Source organism: Manacus candei, unplaced genomic scaffold (genome assembly GCF_025592945.1).
Source record: "Manacus candei isolate 608988 ecotype Guabito, Panama unplaced genomic scaffold, ASM2559294v1 h1tg000034l, whole genome shotgun sequence".
NCBI classification, from domain to species: Eukaryota; Metazoa; Chordata; class Aves; order Passeriformes; family Pipridae; genus Manacus; species Manacus candei.
The window spans coordinates 4,531,945-4,554,225 of NW_026138082.1; the positions used below are offsets into that span (position 1 = coordinate 4,531,945).

At 37.9% G+C, this 22,281-nt stretch overlaps 1 protein-coding gene across 1 annotated transcript in view; it reads right to left on the reverse strand.

The window, feature by feature from the left end:
• Positions 1-22,281, reverse strand: part of TMEM200A (transmembrane protein 200A) — a 51,781-nt gene that overhangs the window by 23,848 nt on the left and 5,652 nt on the right. The gene's annotated exons all lie outside the window — the stretch shown is intronic.

The following is a 22,281-nucleotide window of genomic DNA, read 5'->3' on the forward strand; positions in this document are numbered from 1 at the left end:
AGCTGGGGATTTAATCCTGGAGAAAAGGAGGCTCAGAGCTCTCTACAACTACCTGAAAGGAGGTTGTAGGAAGCTGGGTCTCTTCTCCCAGGTAACAAGTGACAGGATGAGAGGAAAAGGCCCCAGGTTGCACCAGTGGAGGTTTAGATTGGATATTATGAAAAATTTCATCACCAAGCAAGTTGTCAAGCATTGGAACAGACTATCCAGGGAGGTTGTTGAGTCACCAGCCCCGGAGGTATGCAAAAGACATGAAGATATGGCACTTATGGACATGGTTTACTGGTGGACTTGGCAGTGTTCAGTTACTAGCTGGACTCGTGGTTGGATGACCTTACAGGTCTTTTCCAATCTAAACAATTCTATGACTGTATGACTGAAGAGTAGCTGAAGATGTACATGATAGACTGTAAGCTCTACGGGGCAAACACACTGACCATGATTGTTTTACAAGTTGTGCAGGAGTTCACCTCTTGTACAGCAGGTTGTGCACATCACTACCACTCACCCATCTTGCATTCTCAGAATTCAACAGCAAAAAAACTAAATAAAATCAATTTAATTAGCAGGTGATTTTTAAGTGATTTCTGTTAGTAGGTACATTTCAGAAATTAAAACAAATGTTCAGTGAAGGTTGCTTTGACACTAATTAATGAAATTCCTTGAAAATATGTAAAGCAAAACTTTTGTTTCAGTTCTAGTCATTGGGCAAAAGTGGTCTTATTCGAACCATCCTGATGGACAGTCACAAAATTGTGAGATCAGATTGCACACTATACTCCTCAGGGGAACATTGTTAAAACAAAGGTAAACTCACAGCCAGTGAGATTTAGATGGACTGTGTGTATTAAGCATAAATACAGATGTCTTCCTGAGTCACTGCCTGAATCCAGGCACCTCAGATTAAGAAAAATAAAATTCTCCTATCATCATAGACAAAATGCAGATAAAGAACCTACTGCATACTCTTGTAAGCCAAATATCATATACTTAAGAGAGTATCTGTTGCATAATAGTGAATTTAATTAGTTTGCTTCCATAGTGAATTTAATTATATTTTTTATCTTTGAACATTTATACAAAGATATATATCTTTCCATTTGCATCTTGACATGACTAATGGAAGTACAGTGTTTTGTCTGCAACTAATTCATTTTCACTTAATACAGCAATGACTGGTTAATTTCATTTTCTGGTGTGGAGGACATCCTGTAACACAGTCAATGTTGCTTCAGAACCCCTGAACTTAATTATCTCCAAATAGAAGGCAGAGAAATGGATACAATTTTTTCTCTCTCATTTTCTCTTTCTTTATCTCTGAAATTACCTGCTGTGTATCAGAAGATTTTTCAAAGATTTATGGCTAAGCAAATGCTGCTCTTATTGGTGCCCAATTCTCAACAGAAACTTTGCATTAGTAAGGCAAGTAAAATTTGTTCTGGAAATATCTGTTAGGATTATGTTTAGCATAATTTATTTAAACTAAATTAGAAAAAGAAGTCACCTACATTTATAGTCCTGGTCCTACTTTTTTAACTGCATATAAAATTACGATTGCCTTCTATGGAAATTTTAAATGTGCAAGGAATTCAAAATGATAATAAAGGATATTAAGCTGCTCCTCTCGTGAATACCAAATAACTACACTGTGGTCAAAAGACACTGGTGATAAGATCTCTTGAATTTTGAGAACGCAAACTTACAGATCTGTCTTCTCAGTGTAGAACAAAGGTAGATATTTTAGTTACACTTTTAATTGTTTTAAACAGAATTCAGAGACTTCTCACCTCATTGACAAAGTGTTTTACCATTCCACAAATGTGGAACGGAATCTTGAATTCAGATACGTTACTGAAAAATAATAAATCAGGTATGGTGGCTGAGTCACAAAAATCAAGATGACTCTGGCACTCCTGCATGAAATCCTAATTATTGATATGAGTCACAAAATTTGCATTGACTTCTACAAGGATAGACCTTCACTTGTGATTTACATTATTGTGTGGATATTCTGAAGCATTCCCTTCACATGCACTATTATATTTTGGAAGCTACACAAATATGGTGAACACCACACAGAAAATGAAAAAACGTAACAAGTAAGAAGCTAATTTTTCTAACAGTCCTAGCTTTTCAGAAATAAAATATGGTTATTTCTAGAGGATATCCAGTAACATATGTGCCAACTCAGCATTCTGAATTTTCAGTTGCCCATATGCTGGGCAATCCTAGGCCCAGTACCCCTGCAGTGATCGTAAAAATGGGATGATATGCAGAGTTGTTTGGATGTGAACATAAATAGCTTTTAGCTTTCTTAGCAAAATCTTAACCAAGCAAAACTAGTTCTGAGTAAAACAACATTTTTTTTCTGTGTGTCATGACCAGTTTAAAAAGTTTTAAAAGTTACTTTTTAGAGTGAATTTTGACTAAATACATCCTTCTGAGAGGGGAAAAAAAAAGGTTTCACTTTCCAAACACTCAAAAAATATTTTCATTGTTTCAACTTCTGTTATGAATTTTTATTACTTTAGCCAAGCCCACCTGCTGAATGTAGCATGGATGCCCACACAGGGCTTGTGGGTTTTTTAATATATACTGCATTTTCTGCAAACAGATTTTTTTAGCAAAGTTCTGATTTAGATCCTCAATTTTAGCTCCATCCTATTTCAAATTTCTGACAACGATTAAATAAAAAAGATGGTGAAAAGAAACTTTACAGCAACTCTTCTTTCATATTATTATCAACACTGAGTTGGAATGAAATGTTTCACACGTAAAAGTGATTTCTTTAACCAAAATATTTCATGTACAGAATGAGTCATATTATAAATCACACAACTTCTGTCAAAAGAAATATTTTGCACAGAACTGACATTCATCTGTTTAAAAAAATTATCTCTTTTTATAAAATTCTGATCTCCACAAATCATGCTGCTCATAATAAACTTTTATACAATACGCACACCATTTTTAGATTCATACATTACCAGCTGTCATAGACTGAGGCCAGGCTTGCCCCCTGAGATTTTCCAAATTCTTGTCTTTGCTATAGAACATCCTACAAGCTTGCCAAGAACTAAAAAGCTGCTGCCCAAACAGAGTAGATTTATTAGAAAAGCTGAAAATGTTTATTGAAAAGACCAGTTATTTTCCCTTAATGTATCCCATTGTTCTCTTACTGAAGTCTACTCTTGGTTGCCAAAATTTTTACATATTCCTGCTTGCTGAGTTTTATGAAGAATGGACTTCTAAACAGTAGCTGCAAAGCTACTTGAAATCAGGAAGCTCCACCAAATGGATATTCTCTAAGGGTGACCGAGTTTCTGAATTTTATTTTCACTATAGTTTTTGTCACAACACACTATTTATCCTGGATACAGACTCAGTCAGGAAAACTTCCTTGCAGGAGATTAATCACATTTGTAGTATCCTGTTGCATCTTCCTCTTTGCCAGGCAAAAGACCACACGTATCCTTCTGATTGCTGCCTGGGGACTTCTAAGCAGCATTCATCATACTTTGACTAAAGTGACCCTTTGTCCCCTTTTCAGAGCTCCCAGTCTGGTATCATACATGGGAAGATAAGCAGAGAAACAGAACAGATGGTGGCAACAGATGCCACAGGTGAAAGGGCACCGTTAAATTCACAATCTCACTACTGCCATCTTTCCCTCATCCCCTCCACCTCACATATTGTCACAAATATATTTATCAGGAGAGGAAGTTGGCTACAACACATCCTCAGATCCACACATGAATCTTCCAACTCACAGCAGGGTCAACACCTTGATGAGATCTTCGATCCATGCTTAAAATTTACACACAGCTAATTAAAACAAAACCAAACTTTTAAATATTTTCTACTTCTTAATTTACTTGTTGCAGGAACAACTGAGAGCAACTAGAAAAAGGACACATTTTAACTTTTCTTAATTTTGTGTATTTGTCAATATTTTTGTACAGCAAACTTCTCTTAATTGATGTGGTCATTTAGGCTGTTATTTGTAAGAGGTTTATTACACAACAGTATAGAAAACAAATAAATCTGTTAACATATTTGGGAGCACTTGGAAGGCTAGCATTTGAAGCTTACATTACCTACTGATTTCTAATGCACATTTTCTCCTTTAATACTCTTTAATACACAAATAACACATATTTAAGCTAAAAGCACTTTAGAACTATTTGCACTGTCCTAACAGCCAGACATAAAACTGGCAGTGGAAAATAAAATGCGTACATCTTCCAAGAAAAGACTTCAATATTCCTGCATGATGCCACTAGCCAAAAGTCAAATGCCAAATTCCAGTTTCCAGTCAACATACCTAGGAAAGACTAAAAGCAAAGAAGAGGGAGAGCCTTGCAATTCAGCTAGCAAAATATTCATATTCTAGAGCAGTGATTTTCAAACTTCTGATGTTTGTAGACACTTAAAAAATTTCCAATGCAACCTCCTGCAGAATTAATATGTGTGAACTTTTTTCCTCAGTCATCTTCTGTAAGTGTCTTCAGACATTGTCCACAGACCCATCCCCTTCCATTCTCCATTAAGTCTAAAGAACATATGCTGAAAGCCACAATTAGAAATTCAGCAGCCAAATGAACCATCTCTTAAAACTGAAAATAATTATAGTTTTAGAAGACAGGTTTACGAGGAAAAAATACAAGAAAAAAAAAGAAACCAAAATAAAAAAACACATACATGAAATTTCTTTATTGTATGTCATAAAGATTTCATAGAGGTTGCTGGATATTGCAGCAAACTTCTTAAATTCTCAAGGCCAAATCCAATTGTCCTCATCCCACAGTAAATTCAGATCTCTAAATCTGTTATAGCCTTAATTGACTGCTACTGAAAGTCAATGGGAAGTCTCATGTCAACTGACTTGCAGATAGCAGAACTGGGGAGTGATCAAATCTCTCTCCATTATGTCTCCACCAAGTAACTCCTTAAATCTCCATGCCTGTTATTTTAACAGCCTGATGTCTTAAACAGGCACATTTGTGCTATGAAGCACATCTTCCACACAGATGGGTCCAGGTCCTCCATGCTGACTCTGACTGCATCATGCACTCCCTACACTCCCTGCTAGGAAACCCCTGGTAGTTTTCCTTGAGCTAGAAGTTGTGTCATGCACATGTAACTGTGGAAAGTGCTATGACAAATTTAGTAAGATCTCTGCAATGTAAGAGTAAGTACACCTGATTAGGAAAAAAAAATTAAATTAAATCAGAACAAACAAAAAGCTTAGTGTGAAGCTTTTAGGCATAGGAGAAAGCATCCATATATTAACCTTGGATTAGCCCTAAAAACTAGAATAAAAATGAGATAATGTCTGTCTCTGAAAAAATTTATTTTCCTGGTGTTCATTGAATTTTTGAAATATATACAGTTACTTTTGCACAAATATTCATATTGGTCACTTATTATTCAATTCATCTCTTTTAGTGATAAAACCATAACTGACTGATCATTTTCAATAGTCTTAGAATTCAACAGTCCACTCCATAAATGCCAAATTGAAAAACACATAGGCAACAAAGTAAAAAGTCCCTGAATGCTGTTTATCAAAGTAGTAGCATCTGAAAGTGAATTCGAATACAGAACATCTGCTGCCCTGTTGTCATAAAAATTCACAGCTGCTTTACAGACCACATGCATTCTCTCAGGATATCTGTTGAGATGGGGAAAAAGAGGCCTAGGCCAACAAAGGAAGAAGGGCTAAAAAAATTTCTCCCCCTGTAATAAAGATATTAAACCAGACATTATATCAACATAGAGCTGAAATGCAGTTATATTTCTGAACAGAGGACAGAGATTTACTGCCTGTAGTTGCAGCCATTCTTGCCACAATCTCTACTTTGCTGGCTGGGACTAGATGCTGTTGCTGTGACTCATCTGGGATATCACCATGCCACAGGAGAAATCCTGCTGTGAACTACAGTCTGTTCAATGTAGGAGTATTACAGTAGCTCACAGAAATTGTTCTGGGGACCTTACAGATGCCAAGACGCCTTACTTGTTCTATTACAAACAGTTCAAGTGGAACAGACTGGAGCTCCTCATTTGAGTAAGATTTTATTTACTGTTGGTAGACATTTGAGAGTTGGGTATTTACATTTCTTAAGAAAAATGCATTTTCTAACACACAGTATACTTCTCATTTCAAGATCCTTGAAGAGGCTTATGAACAGGTCGTGCATCTAGTACACTTCCAGCGTTTCCTTTGAAATCCTTTGGTGCTTCTGCAGAAAGCACCATCTTCTTACTCCACTTCCAGTCCTAAACTTTCTGATGTGCCGTGTTCTCATTAGGACCTGCCACACTTTCCTCCTTCCTCAGGCAGGATCTCTCTCTCACTTGGTCACCAAGGACCCCTTAAATCATATTGCCAGGCTTCCTTTCTGTCCCCTGCAGAAGAGCAGACACACCTCCCCTTTTCCCATAACTCTGTCTGTACCTGGGTCTGTGTACCTCTAGCCCTTCTGCCACCTATCCGCACTATATGCCCTCTTCATTCACTTTCTTCAATCTTCCTCATTTTTTTCCTGTTTAGGAGTTTAACCATTCAGGATGTCAGTTTTACCGTAAGAATTGTAAAATGTGAGATAGAGATCTGTTATGCCAAAAGTTCTAGGAGCTGGCACCAACCAGCTCTTTGATCTACTGTAATGTTTCCCACACTCTGATCTGTGCACAGTAGAGAAGTGGAAAACCAGGAAACAGAAAAAAAAACATTAAAAAACACACCAACATTTAGCAAGATAAAACTTTAATGAAGATTAAGAAACATACAGATAGGTTATGTTCACAAGGCTACTAAAACAGTGAGTGGAGGTCTTATCAATCAAGCTGGACCAGCTTCAGCTCAGCAGGGTTGTGTGCTGCTACACACAAGGTTGCTACACACTTTGAACTGCTGCATCCAACTCCACAAGTTCTCGGTTCAGTCTTGCAGTGCCCTTGTGGAACAACAGCATCAGATGTGCCAGGGCCAAAGTTACTGCAAGTTGCAATGGAATATGAGAACACTTTGTTAATCTTCATTAATGACTTATATGCAAAGATACGAACTGTAGCAACTGAAGAGTTGCCATGTGTCCACACCTACTGTTCAGCAATGGAGGGAAGCCTTTGACAAGCACAGGAATGGTCAGCTGCAGGAGCAATATCTTAGACCACCACAGCTAAACCTCCCACTCAACTGGGGGTCAGAGACCAGGAGCACTGCCTGATTAGCCAGATGCCTGCACAGCCTTTGGGTAGATTGAGTACAGAGTACTGAGCTCAAGCTGTTTCCCTTACCAACCACAAAGCTTGTTTCTGTAAGGGGTTTGTTAACTTTATCCAATCAGGGACCTTTTCAATGCAAATGGCAATAGTAGGTAAAGAGGGGAAGTGATAAGCAAAAGTACACAGATACAAACTGATAGCCCATGGATAAACAGTGACAATGTCTAGAAACTAACTGGGTAGGCATGGTGTGCCTGTACATTCACCCACAACTCCTAAGTTGAACTAGCTAATGAATGGCTCTCAGACCTGGCAGGGGTATCAGGTGAGCAGGGGGTTCATATTAGTGTTTGGGGGGATCCACGAGTGTGGGGTACCTGTGGAACAAGTGAGTGAGAGCATGTGTCTGTTTGCAACAAGCACCAAGCTGGACCAGCTGGCTTGTCCAACGGGGTGGGTAAGGGGATCCAGGATCCAGGCAGGAGTGTAGGGTGGACAGAGGGGCCACACCAGTGCCTGGGTAATCCACAAAAGTGCTTGTACTTTCACTAGTGAATGTCAATCCTTAGCAGTCAAAGAGTAGGAAGAGGACCTGGCTGTAACATCACTCCTGAAAGCATTGTGTGTGGATGCTGTTGAAGGAAGTACCCTGCCTCTGGCAGTCTGCATAGCCAGCCATGCACGTCTTCTGTGCGTGTGTGTCTCTGGGGTAGATGTTTAGCCAGCAAGGTTAGGTTAAACTGGTTGAACCTATAAATGGGAAATCAGCAGCCGTGACCATTGGTCTGGGAGGGAGACCTCTAGGTTTTAGGGTGCCCTAGGCTGGGCTCTGGCAGCCACATAGGAGGAATTGCCAGGCTCCGGAGCTGCTGTAGGCAATGGCTGCTTATAACATGCCATAACTCTTTGCTTAAAGCTGATGTACAGATGGCCTGCAATCCTGAGCCATACTATATCCATGCTGATAGGTCTTAGCTCAGTGCTCCTGGAAGACTGCTGAGGATTTTGGAACAGAATACAAAAGCAATCCATCTTATTCCTCCCAGCAGAAAGAGAGCAGTAAGTAAAAGTATGCCATAAAAATGAAGATAAGCCCATGCTTTGTTTAGCCATCCAGTTCTGGGAGCGTTATATGCACTCACCTTTAGATGAGAAAGAAGTTTGCAAAGGAAGAGGTATGAAAGCCAGCAAATTCTCGAGTTAACTTTCTTCTCCAGGTTTTCTGCCTATCCTTCACCTATATTTCCCCATGCTCTGAATAATTTTCAAGTCATTTGTCTAATCAGTTAGACATCTGATGCCCACATATATGTTTTGACAGCACATAACAAGATAAAAGGTTAAATCTTAAGTTCAAGCAACAGGAGTTTGCTGTCAGTTTAAATGGGATCCAAGTGTCACATGGAATTCAGAATTATTTTCTTCTTCTCAGTAATTCTTGATATGTGCCTTGCTGCTTTTCAGAATAATTGCTACTATGGTTTATTGTTTATATGCTTAGTCTTTGGAGGTGTTCTCAAATCTTAAAAGATCAGATCTTGTTTTTAATTCTTAAACATTCATGCCTCAGCATTAAATTGACTTATTAAACAATATAATGATCATTACTGTAGAACTTGAAAACACTGATTTTTTATAACTTTAAAATGTAAAAGACTCTTTTTAATGTACCCACAGAAATTATGGGACCTTAAATTGTTATTTCCATAGTGACAAAAGTATGCTTTATGTTTATAAATTTAGCATATACTTCTAGAGAGAGCCTGATTTGTAAACATCTGCTTATCTGCACTTTCTTCTTAATTTTAGGGTCACAAAAATTTCACACTAAATTCTTCCGAGCTATTGCATCTTGTATGCAAAATAACATTATAATCTTACAAGTTGGATGCAAAATTTGTTCAGAAATAAAATGCCTTTAATACACCTAAATCCTGGAATTCCCTCCATTAAAATCAGTGCAATTTTTCATTTGACTAACAGCTCCTAGAACTGGCAAGAATTTGCAGAGCTGAGGCCAGAGTACTCCAGGTTTTCATTTTGCTGCTTGGCAGGTGGGGAAAAATTCTGTCATTCCACAGGAACTGGTAGATCTAATCGTATGTGTAATTTCATATGGTTTTGCTTATCAAAGAAACACATGAGTCGTATGATTTTTCTAAGCTTGTATTTTAGTATAGTTACAGGAATGACACTTTGACTAGCCATAAGGAACTAATAGGAGATGTGGCCAAAAAGTTGAAAAAATATTTTAAAAAGTAGTCCTGCTGTGTAAAATTTCTTCCATTTCGAGTTTATGAAAATAGTTCAGCTCTTAAATTATTAGCAGCAGTAACATACACGGTAAAAACAGCACCTACGAGCTCCTTCACAAACCAGAATCTTTCAGCATTACAGACTATAAAAATTAAATACAGTAGCCCACATCTCAAAGAGAGTCATAGAATCATAGAATATCCTGAGTTGGAAGGGACCCACAAGGATCACTGAGTCCGACTCCTGGCCCTGCATAGGACCACCCCAAGAATCACACCATGTACCTGAGCATGTTGTCCAAACACTTCTTGAGCTCAGACAGGCTTGGTGCTGTGACCACTTCCCTGGGGAGCCTGTTCCAGTGCCCAAACACTTTTTGATGAAGAACCTTTTTCCTAACATCCAGACTAAACCTCCTCTGATACTGCCATTCTTTCAGGTCCTATCCCCAGTCTCCAGAGAGAAGAGATCAGTGCTTCCCCCTTACACCTTTAGTGCATTAATTTTCCTTGCCTCTTTATACTTTTTATTTTCCTAATAAGTTTGATAAAAGAAATTGCCTTTACCTCACCTAACTGGTGACTGCAGAGAACAAGCCTCTTCTTTGCTGTAGGCACATCTGTATATATGCTTCCACCAAATATAATATTACTGTAGCTCTCCTGAACTCCCCCTAGATTTTCATTTTCTATTACAATGCATCAATTATCCTGAGTTTTTCTTCATATTAAAATTAATTGAAAGTGCATTCAGCAGTGTATTTTCAGGCTCAGCAAGCTGAGTGCAGTTAAGTATGGTATAACCAGAGAGAAAAATATTTTCTCTGAATATCTTTTTAATTTAGGCCTGTCATATGCTTCTGCACTCTAAAAGCCTTACTTTGGCTTGCTCCCAGTGTTCTCACTTCTGTAGAGGAACCAGGAAAACTCATGTGCTACTTTTTATCAAAGTCGCTCTAAAATATTGACTATCAGAATGATATTCTGACATTTATAAATAATGCCTACCATTTCCTCATATTCCTTCAAAAATTCTGTTTCAGAGTGACCATAAAGGCCTCATCCAAAGAAACCTTAAGACAAAGCAATGACTGAAGTCCACTATGTGTGTGTATAAAGCAGACCACATGAAAAAAATATAACCAAGTAAAACAAGACATTACATTACAGGGAGAATAAGGATTTTATGAAAATACAAGCTCACTTTGGATTCTCATTGTTTTCCTTAGCTCTCTCTGCTTCACTTAATCTTTATTCCATAACTCATTCATTTGTCCCAAGACCTTAAGAGTTTTACTCAGCAGAGCACTGGACAGATTTTTGGTGAAGATAAATCACAATAGCAGTAATACCCTTAAATCATAAAGAAGCTATACTGAATTAATGTATAGTACAAGTGAACAGTGTATAGGTTTTACAGAAGTAGAAAGAAATAAAATAAACTTTATGTTCACTATACATGTACTAATGGACATGTACATTAGTACAGAGTACTAATATTCAGTTAATATGGATCGTTCAGTAAATAAAAATAGTGACTAAATTATTACTTTCAGATAAAACAAGAAGCTTTATAAATAAATCTAACATATACTATGAAATATTTCCTTTTACAACATTAATAGCACTTTTACAACAATCGTTGGATACTCTGTTGTTTAACCTTAGAACAGACAGGTAGGCTCTTCTGTGCAGACCATAAAGCGTCTTTTCCACTTTTATGAGCAGCCAAAATTGCAGCCACTGGGTATACTAACACCATGCAACGAAGTGCTGTAAACTGAACTCTGAGCTACAGCTAAAAAAATCCAAAACAAAGCACCAAGCAACAGTGCTTGCTTGGGCCTTGAAAGTAAAGAAGCACATCCTGCTGCCTTGGATGCAACATCACTTTCCTATTTCTTTTTGCAGAGGTGCCATTTTCCCCAGATGGCATGGTGCTGGTCAAGCAGGTAACAAAATTTCTGACACTGCAATGTGTAGATACAATCAACTTTGTTTTGAACAGCTATTTATTAGCTGAAGGGCTTTCATGAAAACTAATAGCCCTGCCCTTCACACATTGGTATCAAGGTTTGCCATTTTGTCTAGAAAGCTGCATCCTAAAGAAAGTGCAAGAGGAAATTAGTCCTTATGTCTTGTCCTCACATTTTGAGGGCCAGTACTTCTTTTTCTCCACATTCATCCAAACTGATTTATCTTTTAGCATAACTGTGTGGGATTGACAGAGCCCAATGGCCAATTCCTTATAAATGTATATGATTAATTGGAATATGAGATGCACAGTTTTAGGGGAAGATCTTTATGAAAGGTCCACTGAAGGCCACTTACTATTTTGTAATGATTTGACATTAACTTAGATTTTGGGAAGTGTTTCAAGTCAGAGTCTCTCTGACTGCAAAGCCTTGTCATTCACTAACAGATAAGTGAAGGACTAGAGCATATAACTGTCAAAATATTTAAATTATGTGCAATAAATATAAATTCTGATATTTTCAGGAAACCTACATAAAAGTACACCAAGAATGTATATTTTTTAAATTATTATCAAAAATTTATGTGCCTCCATATTAAGGCTGCTTGATGTCCTTTCTGTAAGATCTCCTGCTTTCTCTGCTATCAGCATCTCAATTTAAAATGTAATCACTGTTAATGATCACTACAATTAGATATACACCAGATTAAGAGCTTTTACAGATAGTCAAACTGGGCATAATGAAACCCCTCATAGTTCACTGAAAAAAAAATGCATCCAGAGTATGACCCCTTTCTTTCCTAAGCAAAATAATGAAGAAACAGTTATGAAAATCTGTCATTCTTTGTACACACACACGTGAGAATAATGATCTGTTCTGTGCAAAACTGTAAAATACCATTTAAAGAAAAATACATCACAAAACCTTTATTTATACAAAACAGATTTTGCAGATTAACACCTAAGTTCTCCATTCTTAACCAACCCATTTAAATAAAAATGGGGATAATTTTGAATGTTTCACATAATATTTTGTCAGTCTTTCTCACATAAATGATTCTTCTTCTAAAAAAAGATATGTCAGAAAGACCTGCTCAGTCATATCGACTGCTCCTACATGGAGACATCTGGACTAGCTCATCTAAAGCCCACATGCAATAGACATCCCATGTCCAGTGCCATATTAGCTCAGGCATCACCACAAGGTACTGACTTTTGTTAGACAGGCTTACTAATACCAACCCTACTTTTGCCACACACAGAATGCATTAAAGGAATGTTGTGAATTTTACTCCTACTTAGATACGTTTGTTTCATCCACTACGTTGAGCATGTGCAATCTAAACATTATCCAAGGAGCTGCATGCTGGAGTACCACATCCAGTCTCTCCAGCATCTATTTATCCATACAGCTGGAGAGAGATGCCTAAAATAAACATCTGGGTCATTATGTTTGTCTACGTAACGAGCTTACATTATACATTTCAAAGTAATATCTTTGATGGAATTTAAATCCCTCTAGAGAAAAACACTATTTAGCCACAAACTTATGACTGTTCAACCACAAAAATATGAATACATGTGGATATTTTAGGCCAGAAAAGATCATTTTTGTCTGCACACATAAACAAGGAAGTTCAGTTCTGATTTCTGTATCAAGCCTATAACTCCTCCAAGAATAACTTATTTCAGAAAGATAGTCTTGATTTTAAGAGAGGCAACTCGACTCTTAGAATATATTTTAATTCATTCTTCTCACTGTTTCCAATGTTTCCAATTTCAATTTTCATTTTATTTGCAGTTTCAATAGTTTAATTTCCAATACATTTTGATGCATTATGATTTCTTCTATCACTAATGATTCTGCTCAGATAGCAAGATTCACAGAGCTCTTTTCACTCATGGTATCTAATACTGGTTTGATTTTGCATAGCACCTTTCATTCAAATGTCTCAAAAAATCCTCATGAGTACATAAGTGGTAAACTTCCTATAGAAATATTCCTGTTTTGCAGACAGGCAAACTGAAGGAAAAGACACTAAAGATCATATTCTTCAAAGGGATGAAAATAACATGGGAACAAGGTGTCTATGCATTTCTGGGAAGGCAGGGCTCTCCAAAGTTCCAGACCACCTCTGGCAAAGCCAGGAACAAAACCCTCATCATCAGATTCTTATGCCTCTGCTTCCACAAGACCATTACAAATTTGCATGTATTATTTCTAGATACTGTTGTATGTTCGGGTGTACAACTCTGCAGGTGTACAACTCTGCATTTAAAACAGGTCAGAAATACACTACAGATTTAATACTAATGTTTCAATTATGTTTCAGCACAGGAATTCAACAGGTTTTACACCACTTAAGTAACTTAAGCAATTTCATACAACAAGGCACTTTAAGACCACCAGTATTCACAGCAAGCCCAAATTTGCCTTGGCAGCTGCTGAAACTCTGACCTATGGCAAAGAATATGAAGACCTCAGCCTGGCAGTTCAGCCCCCAGTGACTCTGTTTCAGTGGAAGCGTGCACACTCAGTCATTTCTCTTCACATCTGAACCTGGGAGGAAGGGTGATTTTCTGGATCAATGAACACTACTGAGTAGATGAAAGAACTCAACAGGTTTTCTTCAAAAGGCAGCCAATAGCTATCAGAGTGTATTCTGAGAGGGGCCTTATTAGGCACAGGTCTCTTGCTCTCACAGCCTCATGTCACACAAACCAGCAGGTCAGACCATAGTAACAGGCAGAAAATTATCGTTTCCCATTCACAGCAAATGGGGTTGCAAAACCTGCAGCAAGAAAGTAAATTCTCGACACGTTTATATAACCTTTGCTACAACTCCAGTCTCACTATTTAAGCACACTGGGACAAAAAGGTTACTGAAATTTGACTCCTATTTTTGAAGTGAGGGATATGGGCTTTCATGAATGGTCTTTGTTTTTTTTTCAGAATGAATATCTGACCTCCTGAAATTTACTGGCCTCAGAAAGTATTTCATACCTGTGCTAAGGCATTTCTAAAAGTTCTGTAAAAAGTGTTTCTCCTGGACTGCAAGAGACATCTTCCCCGTTATGATTCCATCAAGAGTTTGAATATCAATAATTTAAAAAAATCATCTCAATATCTTGATTAACTTAATGAACCTATCATATGCTCTCATAATATTCTATATAATATAACATAATATTAAAATAATAAATAATAAAAGAAATTAGATGGAAAAAAATCTTTCCACTTCCATTCTACTCAGGTATGTTAGACATATCATTTAGAAATTTAGAAGACAAATATTTTAAAATCCAGCTGATAGAAGCATATATTCAGGGACATTAAAACAACAACAACAACCAAAATAAACTAGAGTGTCTTCTTTGCAAAAAGCACATTCTGGAAGCCTTTGGGGGTTTCCAGGATGGCAGCTTATTAGCTGAAACTGATTGTCATGGCTTTGAACTAAAACCCTTCTAGCTGCTGAGAGCTGTTTTGGCTCGTTTGTGTAATAAAGGCATGATTTACAGAAAACATCTCTGACATTTTTGGGCCATGTAAGAACCAGCACTTAGGCCCATGACTACCTAACATATCAAATGAAATCTAACCTTGTTGAAATACACAGGAATTCTGCCTTTGATTTCACAGTCAGGCTTTCATGACACTACCAGTGCAACAGTAAGCAAACAAGAATAATTCAATCTTTCTACTGCATTCCTGAGCTCACAGCAGGAAAAGACAAATTTTGACTTGCATCTAACCCTCCACCAGTTTTGTGACATATATTAAAACTTCCATTAAAATTGAGAATTTATACTCATGTAAAATGTGAGTAAACAATAGCAGAGAATCCAAATCCTTCTTTCTCTGCTGACTTAATTTATACAACTCTAAAAATTAACTTTTTAGAAGTCATTCAGTGGTCCAGTATGCAGTTCCTGGCTGTCTGCACCCTAGATATAAGCAAATCTAAATACCATTTGATTCCTGAAGCATTAGCTGCTCTGATGTAGGAAAAAAGCAAAAAGGGAAAAGTGAAGCAAAGGAGAGGATGGATCTCCTACATGACAAAGAGAGAAGAGAGCATTGCATGAACACAAAAAACTGAGGGATTTAAAGGACTATTTCAAAGAGAGATGGAGTAAGTCAACAATTATTAAATCTGTCCTATAACATCATGACCACAGGATTCTTACATGTTATACTACACTCTGGTATCTTGTCTGTATCTATACAATACATGGGTGGCTTGGGTTCATATCATAAAGTAGGGCTGTGGCATTAAGGTGCTTCTTGAAGTGCACAACAAAACCAGTGCATAAAAGCCTCCATATGAAGCAAATCCACTACTTGATTTTTTTTTTTTTACAAAAACAGGGGCAATAGTTCCATAAACTCCCCACTCTCCTCCCAAGATTTATAGATACAATGTGTGTGTGTGTGTGTGTGTGTGTATGTAATACGTACACTCATATATGGAAAAGGCAGGTTTGCTTCAGAAAAACAGAAATTACGGTCATAACAGCCAGAGGAGCCATAGTAGATTCAGATAACAATGCAATACTAGCTTGGCTACATAGCCATGCTTTTTTCATGCTCCTTCTTCAAGAGCTATCCAGACAGACTGTGGAGAGTTGCTGCGCTATAAATATGCAGTCTGTCTCTGTAAAAACAAACAAAACCCAAACCGAGAATGAGCAATAAAAAAGTTTTACAATAAAGTATCCTGAAAACTTAAAAACAAGCCAAATATAAAATTATTAACACAAGTCATTCATCAACTTCAGTTTTATCATTCTCACAAAGCCATAACATGAAGTTGTATAATCTTTTGGGTTTTGAAATCCAGGATGGTTTCTCTGGCTGTTTTTCAGATTTCTGCTGTGGCTCATATTTTCTGGTTTTACAGTTTGATCATGATGACTGATAATCATTCTGAAAAATCTGTTTAAAGCAAGTTGTGCTCAGCAACAGTCATCCTCTAGCTTTTGCACACAATGAGCTTGTTTAATCACAGCCACATGGTTTTACATGTGATGTACGTGAAAGTGATTTTAAATGCTTTTCCAACCATTTCTATTGTTTTGACCAAATCTCAACCTCATCACATCTAAACCAGTAAGAAATGTATAAAGTAGGATCTGTAGACATTTTCTGTATCATCCGTCTCGTTGTTTCTGTCTGAGACAGTAATTTCCTATCAAGATGGGATTTTAGGCACAGAAATTGTAGAAACCTGCCCTGCACTTTAATTTCAAGGTCTGTGCTCAAACTCTCAGTGTTCAAAAACAAACTGCTTCAAGATCTTGATAAAAAATCTTGAGAACCTGAACTTAAGGCTTATGTTAGCAACCTCTGCGAATACCTGTCCACTCCCTGTCTACCTTTCATATTGTGAACCAGCCTATGTGGGCTGGAGCTTGGCTAGAACATACGCCCAGGACACACTACCCACAGCACATCACTCAGTACATCACAGCCTAAGACACAAATATGGTCAAAAAGCAGACAAGAAGCAGTACAAACATGCATATGACCATGCTAAGGACAATCTTTTAGAGTAATGCAGTTGTTGCCACAGATTTTAATTTGAGTCTTTGCAAAGAGTTCAAAAGGCACAAACCTCTGGAGAACAGCTGACACAACAGCAGATCAGACCCCTTTTTCAGGGCCCTTTTACTTCTCTATGTCAGAGCCTCTGCTGCCACTGCTGCAGACCTGAGTGTTATCCCTACCGTGTTCTTTCTCTTCTAAATTGTTAAGCTTGACAAATGCCAACACCTGGCCTCACCATTCCTTGTGGATTTACTGAAAGACAAGAAGGAAAACAGCATTATAATATTAATGCCACATGTACTTCTAGTCACACTACCTAAGACTCACTTCTTCCAGTTACTCAGATAAGAGCCTCCCTACAACTTAACTAAGAGATTATTTGCAAAAATATAGTCTTGTCTCTATAGGATAATTGATGTTTGTGATTGTTGCTGTACTACTGACCTATCTTTCTATCTACATTCTGCTTTCATAATATCATTATATTCACAGTCTGGCAATTGTCAAGGAGTAAGCTGTCATAACCTACAGTTTTTTACAGAAGTATAATAAACCATGTCAGAGTTTGCATGAGTTTTCCGTGCAACACAGAGCTACTGAATGTGTGTAACTGAATCAAATCCAGGTGATTAGGCACAACGAGACTATTAATATAAGCAATAGAAGAATCCACATAATAAACATTACCCAGATCTCCAAGCATCAGGTCTAACCTGAGAAGCCACAATCCTCTGAGTCCTGTGAGAGTTTCAGCCACGTACTTTTGGAAATATGAGTATTCCCAGGCACAGTCTCACTGTTGAGGGGCAACATCCTCAACTAATTCAGAGCACATGACTCATCAGAAAAATCTTCCAATCCAAATTTCCATAACATCACCACCCTCTCCAAGGGCTATCTCTTTTCCAGACTAGTTTAACCAGCCTCTCTCACTTCCCCCATCTAAATTCATAGTCTGCTGTAGCAGACCTTCCTTTCCTTCCTTTTTCTTCCCCATTTTCACAGCAGGCTTCTTCAAATGTAAAGTGAGAATAAATACATTAGGAAAGAAAGCTCAGAACTGAATTCTGAAGTCCACCTCTTCAGTCACAGGGCTTAACAAAAGCATATTTAACCTGACAGTGATAATGATATTGGCTTCTTAAGCAGTTTTAAGCAACGTGTTGCGCCTATTTCCAAAGCACTCAATATTCTGGGCTGAAAATTACCTCCTAAGTGCAAACCTGAAAACCACAGATGACAAGGCTTATTCAAAGTGAAATCATGTCTAGTAACAATTAGAATATTCTGTGTAAGAGATAAAGAGTTTTCCCTGAGACTAGGTCTGAACTCTGGAAAGAAGGACTGCAGAAACTAAGGATCACACAGACCATTTTTTGCTCCGGGTTCTCCCTTTGGACTATGCCTTCCCTAATATAGGGAAAATACCTAGTAATGTGCACACTGACAAAAATGGTTGTAAAAGCAAAGATTTGATACTCTGAAAATTCTTTGGAGAAAGCAGGATAAACCAGAACTGTCACATGTCATGAAGTCACAGAATCATTTCGATTGGAAAACACCTCCAAGATCATGAGTCCAACCATTATCTTAGCACTGCCAAGTCCACCACTAAACCATGCCCCTATGTGCCACATCTACATGTCTTTTAAAAACCTCCAGGGATGGTGACTCAGCCACTTCCCTTAGCAGCCTGTTACAATGCTTGACAACCCTTTTGGTGGAGAACTTTTGCCTAATATATAATAACGCACTTGTACGCTATAAAGGCAGCACAAGAAAACATTAACAGAAAGCTATACTACTTCATCTCGGCCCAGCCTCTCATAGTCTAATTCCAACTTCACCTCCTTTACAGGAATTATATAATGTATATAATGCCATCTAGTTATAATCTCTAAATTCCAAAGGGAAAAACTAAGCAAACAAACACAATCTAACTGAATTAAAAAATTCACAAGATTAAGAACTAAAATTAAAAATAATTACAGTCTCACCTATAACCTATTTTCATTACTATGTCAACAGTACAGCCAGTTGACAATAAAAAAATTACAAACTGCCATTCTGCAAAACACAACATTGCTAGTCCTTTACCAGTAAATGCTTCTGTGTGTAATTTAATTGGTATGCACATTGGTTGCAAGCTTGGATTGGAAAACAGTGACTTGTGTCTTTCTAACATAATAAAATCCATTGAACTACGTTCCAGCAATGTATGCAGGACTTTGCAGATATTCCACCACGGGCACCAATTGAGGCCATGTCCTCAGAGAATAAAATTGAATTAGTAGAAGAATGGCAATAAATTCAGAATAGGCGTCTGCAAAGTAATTTGAGAAGAAATGTCTTCCTGGCAAAGAGCAAAGCAAATACTTTGTAGGGGTCATAAGAAGAGTGTGGGGAAAGAACTTTGGTACTGAATTAATGCAAAGTGATTCTACTGTTCTAGAGTCTATAAATTGTATTAATAGGCAAGTCAGTACTTCCCAAGAAGAGTCTGTGAGGTCTCTTGATGTTTATTATTAATATTTGTTGCCCATTTTTGTACCAGGCTATTATTACCAGGCCAATAATTGTGACATTAAGGAACTGCCAGCTAGAGGTTTATTTTGCATGCAAGTTTTCTGCTTGTTAGGTAAATCTCTTGTACTCCATTTGGGAGTATGGTCACAGAATCAGTCAGATTGGAAGGGACCACAGTGGTCATCTGGTCCAACCTCCCTATTCAAGCAGGGTCATCCTAGAGCACATGGCACGGGATTGCGTCCAGATAATTCTTGAATATCTCCAGTGAGGGAGACTCCACAACCTCTCTGGGCAATCTGTTCCAGTGCACAGTCACCCACACAGTAAAGAAGTTCTTCCTCATGTTCAGGTGGAACTTTCTGTGCATCAGTTTCTGCCCATTGCCTCTTGTCCTAGTGGTTTGCACCACCGACAAGAGCCGGGCTCCATTTTCTTGCATGACCTTTTAGATTTATACACATTAATGAGGTCCCCTCTCAGTCATCTCTTCTTGAGGTTGAACAGGCCCACCTCCCTCAGCCCTTCCTCATAAGCGAGATGCTCCAGTCCCCCAATCATCCTCACTGCCTGCTGCTGGATCCACTCCAGGATCTCCATGTCTCTCTTGTCCTCAGCAGCCCAGAACTGGACACAGTATTCTACATGTGGCCTTACTAGGGCTGAGTAGAGGGGCAGGATCACGTCCTTCAACCTGCTGGCAATGCTCTTCCTAATGCACCCCAGGATTCCACTGGTCTTCTTGGCCAAAAGGTGGCCACTTTCTTGGTGTCCCAGTGTGTTCCACCAACTCCACATATTTTGTGTATCCAAACACAGTGTTCCAAATTCCAGTTTCCATAATACTGAAGTTACAATTGTGATAACAAACTGACATCAGATTTCTTCTAATGTAATTAGAACAGACAATGGTCGCCAAATATAGCTTTTAATATACTACTTCTATTTCAAATCTGTGTATATTAGGATCACTGTAATAAGATTGTTTGGGGTGAGAAGGAAAAACATTCTAACAAGTCAAGAATCTCATGCTTAGTACTGGTTGGTGTGCCTGGGCACAGGCCCAGGGAGTGGGATTCCACCATGTCTCTTTCATGGTACAAAAAGGATGCCAGGGATATTTGTGATCGAGGTCAGCTAGCACCCTCTCAGGAATTTAGCTGGTTCAGTCCAGAAGCTCATTCCAACCAGTCACTTCGGATTTGACCATCTCAAAGATTAACACCCACAAAGAGCCAGACCACTCTGGCTGACCTCATGGCCAAAAGACAGTTCTTAGCCTCATTAGTTTTCTAACACAGATATAGCAAAAATATATCAGAAAGAAAAATCTGTGTGGGGGAGCTAAGTACTCCTGATAAATACCACTTAATTATCCACTATTTGAAGGAAGTCCCTGTTCGCTTATTGTGCTCACTAGTCTTCTGTGAGACAACGACAAATTACACTGATCTGCATGGTGATAACTTCTGGGTTCAGAATATTAGTCTGTTTGCAAATGGAAACAACAGTTTACCTAACTTTCAAGTACTTCAAAATGCAGTTTCTGTCTCTCTAAGCAAACTGTACTTCATAGCTCACTTTCCTTTCATATGTCTGTTTGAACTGATCTACTTACAGTGTATCTTCTGTAAGAAGTGTTTAACAACATTTTTGCAGAGCATCGTACTTTGGTACACAACAAAGACAAATCATTTAAAATGCATCTCAGGGAAACAAGAATTAATTTCTTCATTTTCCAGAGTCAAAAGATGTGAATGCTGCAAAAAGGAAATACCACCATCTCTTTTGGTCTTACTATTCTCTTCATTATTTATTTCCATTTACCACACTGAATCTTGAACATCATTCATCTTTAGAAATGCAACTTATTATATTTCATCTTTTTTCTGCCTTCATTTTTTCTGTCTTCAATATTTCCTTATTGTCTTTTGCTCTTTTTTCCACTTTCCCTTCACTTCTGCTTTCTTCCTTGTTCTTTTTTTGTGTGTTATCTGTCATTTAACTTCTTCCTACAAAAATATACTCATACCTCAGGTGAAACAAGCCAACTGTTAAATACACAATAATTTATAGCAAGAAGTACACATCTGCCAAGTCTCAGACACTGTATCAGGTTTATTCAGTTGACCTCCAACAACCCTACCATGACATCCATATTTCTAGAAAGTAGAGTTCCACAGTGCCTCTCTTTTTCTGAGTCCAGCAGGCTGCCTCATACCTTACACACCAAGTTTGTCTAGCTCAAGATCACATAAAAGACAGAAGCTAGAGCAGCTGTTCTGTACACTGTGTGGTCCAAGAAACACTTCCTTGGGAAAGCTTTTTCGCTGCAGTAAAATGCTGTCCCAATATAAGAGGCTGCTTTCATCCCTCATCATGAAGGAATATGTTAATTGTACATCTCATTACAATGTCAATATATGTCAAATTTCATATCTGAGTAAGAGAAAGAGATCGTGCCTGTGCAGAGAGAGGATCTAAAAATATGGGATCAAGTTGATTGCTAGGCTAGAATACACTTCCTCGACAATCCTGCTGACTTGTATAAGGAAAGACAAGCACTACCAATACAGTGTAATTCTTGATTAAGAGTTTTCCAGTATGCAGGAAGATGGTTTAATATCCTAACAACTCTTTATTCATTGATCTGTAGTTTCTCAGGCACCTAATCCTAACAAATGATAAGTGGAAGATTTTTAATAATGGCAAACAAAAATTGAGTAACTAGAATGTTTTTT